This window comes from Morone saxatilis, unplaced genomic scaffold (genome assembly GCF_004916995.1).
Source record: "Morone saxatilis isolate NCDOM2014 unplaced genomic scaffold, NCSU_SB_2.0 Contig12, whole genome shotgun sequence".
NCBI classification, from domain to species: Eukaryota; Metazoa; Chordata; class Actinopteri; family Moronidae; genus Morone; species Morone saxatilis.
In genome coordinates, this window is record NW_023339674.1 from 2,275,793 (window position 1) to 2,282,818 (window position 7,026).

The following is a 7,026-nucleotide window of genomic DNA, read 5'->3' on the forward strand; positions in this document are numbered from 1 at the left end:
CTGCTTTATTCTGTGTTTTTAGCACTTTTAATCAGCGGGAAGCATGAACACTAAAGGAATCCTTACCGGGAGAAGCTGACTGCAATGACGGAGATGGTGGTGAAGATCCCGCGTTTAAGAACTTCTAGTTTGTGTTAAAAGTTAAGACTGAAAGTTTATTACAGCAGTGGACAAATCAACCTTTTGCTGAGGAAGATCAGGTGACTGAAAGCTCCAGGACAGCTACTAAATGGACCCTGTGGTTGGATTGTTTTGTGAACTGCTGTTTCCGAGGTCAAACACGAAGTTTAAATCTCAAGCTTTATTCATGCTGATTAATCGGAAAGGCCCCTTTAATGATAACTTTTAGAAAAAACTGCAATGTAGATTTGATGGATTACTGGGCGAAGTAAGAACCCTTTAATTAGTGACTAACTGACACTTACAACCCCGAGCCATGAGTTTCTTGTTGTTGAATCAGTAACAACAGTTAGAAAGTTCTGACTCACTTCATGATGAGTCGTCGGTCGGCAGTTTAACTGATACCTGGAAGCAAAACCATAAAAATGTTGTTTGAATGGGATAAGAACAATAAAAGAAAATGACTCACTATGCATATCTCCCCCCACTTTTTTTTTCCTTTTTTTTTTTATTTTTTATTTTTTACAAATTTACAATTTACACTACATAATTACTGTTTTAAAATAAATAAATAAAAGAAAATGACTTTATTGCTTCAGGCACAACTTGAATATATTATTAATTACTTATTAAAGACTGGACTTTTTGACCACTAGTAAGGTTATGGACATTGGCAGTATATAATCTGTGCAAAGTGAAGTCAGTGCAGAAGTACCTTAACCCTGCATTTTTTCTATTGGCCAGCAGGAGGCGACTCTAGTGGCTGCAAAAATAATTTAGCTTATTTTGACTCTAATGTCAAAATTACCCTAATTCTCATTTGATTTATTAGCTCAGTAAACAGTTTCCTAATGAGTTTATGGTCTCACTCTCTTGTTTCAGTCTTTTTCCATACAGCATTCAGTAAATGATGGTCTCATTTAGAGTAAAATAGGTTAGATAGATGGTATGTTTTAGGGCGGGATGCAGCAAACCAGGCAGTGCTAATATGAATAAAGATTATGTTACTGCGTTGACTGTTTCTCTCCTCAGATGTCTTCAGAAACACATTTCACTGTCCTGTTTATCTGTGGTACAAGAAAGTTTGAGATCAGGCTCTTTTTTTTTCTCTTGAAATGGAGCCAAAACCAAGAGCAGGCCAACTCGCAGTACGTCACCGAGCAGTTCCCTGCTCTCGTCCAAATATGGACACTTCTGGCTCCAAAAAAACAAGATAGCAATGGCCGTAATGCCAGACCTGAGGCTTCAAAACAGTGGTTTTTTTTTGGTTTTTTTTTATGAGTGGGATCCTATTTTGTTATTGTGCACATGCACAGGCAACAGGGGTATTAAAGCCCATCCGGCACAGCTTTCAGGGTCACTGGAGTACGCAAGGCTCTCCACCACGTCATGGTTGCAGTGCAAGAGAGACCTCAAGTACTGTACTCAAGTAAAATTTTGAGGTATTTGAGTATTTTCCATTTTAAGCTGTGTTACTGCACATTTTGGAGGAAAATATTGTACTTTTTACTCCACTACATTTATTTGCTGTTCTTACTTTTTTTTTTTTTAAGTATATTTTTTTAGGCTTTTATTGCCTTTATTATAGTAACAGTTGAAGATAGACAGGAAAGGGGGGCAGAGAGAGGAGATGACACGCAGAAGGAGGAACCGCAGTCAGATATCGAAACCCTAGGGCTGCTGCAAGCATATTGACATCATTTCCGGGTACATGGGTCGCCAGCTACTACCACATGAGCTAACCGGGCGCCCTGTTCTCACTTTTTCCATAAACATGCTTATATGATATGATACAGCGTTACAGTACTCACTAGCTGATAATACTTCCACACTTCAGTGGACCAAAATACATATCTGGCACACGTTAGTGAGTCACAAATAAAGGTTTGTATGTCACCAGGTCTGCAGTTGTGATTAATTTCTAATTAGTTTTCAATGAATGGACTTTGGTCCAGATGTTGCTGCAGCTTTTTTCCAGCAGGTAAGTGATTACTGATGAATTAAAGAGCTACGACACAAAGCAGGTCACAGTTTATGACAGTGGTACTGATGTTGACGTTACAAGGTTTATTATTTATGATCATTTCAACTTTTTAATTCAATTCAATTCAATTTTATTTTGTATATCGCCAATTCATAACAGAAGTTATCTCAGGACACTTTTCAAATAGAGCAGGTCTACACCGAACTCTTTATAACATTATTGAATAAAAGCTCTACACAGGAGCAGTTTATTCACTGTTAAAGTTTATTCACTCAAACATTTTAAGCATGACAGATATTTGATTTGAGTATCAGTAACTGAAGTATTTATTGTGAAGGTAATTTGGTTAAATTAATTTAATTGTACCAATTCCATTCAATTAATTGAAGTTACACTCACACGCAGCATTTCTCCAAACTTATTTAAAATAGTTTAGTAACTTTAAGGCATCTTCTTTATACAAATGTTCCCACTTAGGTTGCAAATTATTACATTACCTGTCAAAACAGCCGACGTACGATAAAAATGATTTATAGTTAATTGATTATCAAAATGGTCCAATTAATAAAAAATAATGTTTTTTATGACAAACATCAAATCTTTACACTTTGGGGGATCATTAAGAACTATTTGGATGCATATTTGGGCTTATGAAGATTAATGAGCTGAAATAAAACCACATTACTTACACTTACACTAATGCTATAAAGTCAACTTCAAGATGTATGCAACAAACTGGAATTTGGAATTTTAATTGTGTATTATTAATGTGAATGAGTGACTTTTATTAAGATGTGTTGTCAGGTTTTACAGTGTGGGTTAGGAATGGAAAACAAGGTTTGGACACTGAGGAGGTTGGACAACCTGGCTCACAGCATGTAATCTTAAGGGATTTAATTTACATCAAAACACTTGTGAGAGTTGATGTACTAGTGCAGATGGGAGCTCTGGTCTCTGTGAGTGAACCAGCGTTGTCTCCGGTCCCAGGACACGTCAGTGGCGTGGTCTGGTTAACCAGCGTCCTCTCCCAGGGCTGAGAATCAGCAGCCAGGAATGTGATGTGAGTGGGCACAATGACGCTAATCCCCAGAAAAGTTGTTCTTTTTCTTCTCCTCTCCTTCTCACAAGATTTCCTTAATCGGATAATCCATGTCTCATTAAACAGGCAACGCAGATCATAGAATGAGGTCTGGGAGAAAAACACTGAAACAGAGCCGGGGTCATTGATGGCGGAGGAGTGTCGGGGCACTCTCGCTGCTGTAATATTGTGAATGGGGAAATGGATTTATTCATGAGAGCCCGACGTCTTGGCATGTTGTATGATGGTTCACGTGTGTCTGTGTGTGACTAAATGTGAATAAGTGTATATGTTTGTGAGCTTGTGATTGTACACTTGTGTGTGGGAAACCCAGGAAATCCAGGCTCCCATGCGCCAGCATCCATTGTGTTTAGTTTCCTCCTCTCTCTCTCTCTGAGTGACTGTGTGTGTGTGTGTGTGTGTGTGTGTGTGTTTTTAGCTGCAGTGCTTCCCTCTCTCTTGTGGCTCTAATGAGAAGTAGGAGGAAGTCCAAGCCAGAGGATTACACTTGGCAAAGTTAACTGGAAACAATCTCATGAATGGGTCAGGGGAGCTGTGTTGGTAGGATTTTGCTGTTATTATGTCCCCTATGCAAGAAAATTAAGTTTTCCATCCAAACTCAGCGTTACTTTAATCACCCTCCTCCCCTTTCCTTCCATCAAATCTGTGTCTGAAGATCCTTTCTTCAATTACAATGGAACAGCCTGTCCAGAACATCCACATCAAAGAATCCACAGCAGTAAATAAAGAAAGCTCATATACAGTGAGGAAGAGACAACACTGGTGGGGTGTACAGTCGCCACTCTTTGGCTCCACTTTCATCGTCCCCAAGAGAGGCCAATAATCGTGCAGCATGGAATTACAGTTGAATAAAGTGTATTTTTGGTACTGAAAAATAAATTTTCCACACATCATAACGAGCACATAATGAGCTTCAGATGAACCATAAAGGACATATTTTCCTTTACCTCTAATGGAGTCTCGCTGTGTAAATTGTTTCAGTTTCATGTGCTAGAATCTGAGACCTCTGATGCCTTCCTAAGACTTGGCCAAGACAGGGTCACAAATGATACAAAACAAAACAAAATCAGGCAGCAATATTAAAATCAGATAACAGATCAAGATCAAGATTGCTAAAATAAGCTATGAATGGAGGCAATTAAGAAAAGGAAGTCGTTTACCAAAGAATTTAGTCTTTAATTCTACTAGATTCATCAATTTCAACTCTTGGGTCTTTGTCCAGTCTTCATTGACAGACAGCGGATCTTGTGATCTGCGATGATGACTGTAAGATGTGACATAAGTTTGTAGAAGCGACAGAATGGCTTCAATAAGTAAAGAAATACTCAGATCGTCGGCCAACTCCAGAACACAAAGCACAATGATGAGTGAGTGGTTTTAATTTGGTCACAATTTTCAACACGCTGTGATAAACAACGTTCCTTAGGCCAACATGTGGGGACGTTGTGCTGATGTATTAATGCACAACAATAACCCGTAATCAAGAACCGGTAAAAAGGTGGCAGCAGTGGCAAAAATAAAAAAAGTACCAGAAAGTTGTGATGCATTTATGGTTAAAGTGCTGAGCTAGGATTAGCACCCTAAGAGAGGGCACTTTATCGTGTTTTGTCCACTGGAAGGAGACCCTAGAGCCCTCTCTAAACACTATCATGTTTTCTTATATTATTATATATAGAAAGTAAAAAAGTTCCGCTGTGGGTTTTGTCTGCATTCAACACAAGCTGAGTGAGCTGAGATTGCAAAATACTAAAGGCAGACTGATGCCCTGACAAAGGAATGTGAAAATAATGTATGTAGTAATTGAATGTTTTTTTCGAACTTCAAGGGCTACTTGTGTCTCCAGAAACAATGCTCCCTGTTATTGCAGTTAATCCACAGAGCTTCTAAATAACTGCGGCTGTTTCTTAGAAAGCAAGATGTTTTCCTCGGGAAAGACGTGCTGCTGTTCAAGTTTGTTAAACGTTGTTTTATAGTACTTTGAGAACCACAAATAAAATTCCTTTTTCCTCCAAGGGACAATCTCTTTGGGATTGAGACACTTAAAACTATCTGTGTGGCGAGATGCCAGTAAGCCTTAGAAGAAATATTTTCTATTTATATATTTGAAATTTTGGTGATGGGACGTCCCGTGTCCATCTGTATTGTTATCCAGATCTGTTTTTCACAGGGTTTATCAGTTTTACCTCAGTTCACCCCGATCCACTCTGCTCTAGAGGTTATTTTGACATTCTGGAGGTTTTAAGGTGTTTTCTCTCAGCTCGTCACATTCCATCTGTGTGTACAATCAGAAGAGACCAAACATGCAGGAGAGGCAGGCGAAGGTTAGTAAGGGTCACTGCTGTTCTTACACAACGTGGAGTTCATTGACCCTGTGTGTTTCTGTGCTGATGTGCTTGCAGGAAAAACATAACGTAAGAGACAGAGAATAACAGTCTTGCACCGGGGAAGTCCTTGATGAAAAACAATCTTTTGGGAGGATGTTTTTTCTCTACTAATCAGAAAAGAGCAGTTTGTGTTTTTGGCTCTTTTTTGAGAACCCCCTAAGAAGCGTTTTGTTTCACAACCTTGCAGAAGCTCTGTTGTGACACAAAATTTCTTGGAAGAACATTTTCAGTAACCGTACACTAAAAGCATCTGAGAGCTTAATGCTTGCATATGGATGTAATAAAAGCTAAAATGCAATCCCTCGGGATGAAGCATGTGCTTTAACTCGAAACTGTGTTCTTTGGCTGACAGTGAGACGGTCTTGGGAGACTTAAAAGTGGAGCAAACACTCTGAACTTCAGATCCAGAACTGGTCGTAAACCCCCAAGGTTTCATATAATAGCAAGAAGACTTCAGTAACTAAACAAAAGTCATTAGAAATTGATTATTCAACAGTCCAACCTTTTCTCTTTTCCTCCTCTTTCCTATTTTTTAAATCACCTCATCAGATTGACCCCCAGTTCGGGACCTACGTGATCCAGGAGACCAGATCTTTATTCTCATGACGAGAAAGGCCTCAGTTTGTCCTCAGGTACATGCTGCAGACGTAATACATGTTTTGATGTTGAGCTGCAAGTTCAACACTTGTTTGGCCTCGCTCACGCACAAAGATTCTGTCACTTAAACAGAGATATACAAACATGCATGCAAATAAATAAAAAAAAGGAACACACAAGCATCTCTAGAGTTAAACATGCACTTAAGCAGTGGGGTTGTGTTTTTCCTCCCACGCTCCAGTGTCCAGATTCCAGCAGGGCTTACAGTAAGGGATGTTATGACACACGGGGGTCATTGGGTAAGCAGTGCGAGGGAGGGGCGGGAGCAGTAAAACTATCGTTAACCCTGCAGAGTGTCCCGGTCGGCTGCGTCACTGCAACAATCTCCCCTTTGACAGCGTCTGACTCAGGCTGCTGATAGACGGCTGTTCCGCTGCCCCACAGCTGTAAACGAGGCCTGAAAAGACCCATTTCCGCTGGCTTATCTCAAAGTGTGTGAGTGTTTGTGTTGGCACTCTTCAGCCGGGTGTGTTTGATCATATCGGAGAGTCCAGCAGGTGGTAAACACACACACACACACTGCTTGGCTGCTTGAATTTCTCGGTTATCAACAGAAAGTGGAGTATTGACATCCTCTGCAGTGATTGCACACAATCAGCATGAATCACAGAGCTAATAGGAGAGAGGAGGAGGAGGGTTGGCTCACTGGTTTATCATTTACTCGCTGAAAAACACAACCTTGATGGTTTCATGTCAGGGCATGATCCTGTTGTGTTACCATGACAACCTGTCACTCAGGATGCTCCGCATGCCACAGCACTTCCAGCTACTTTACTATACAC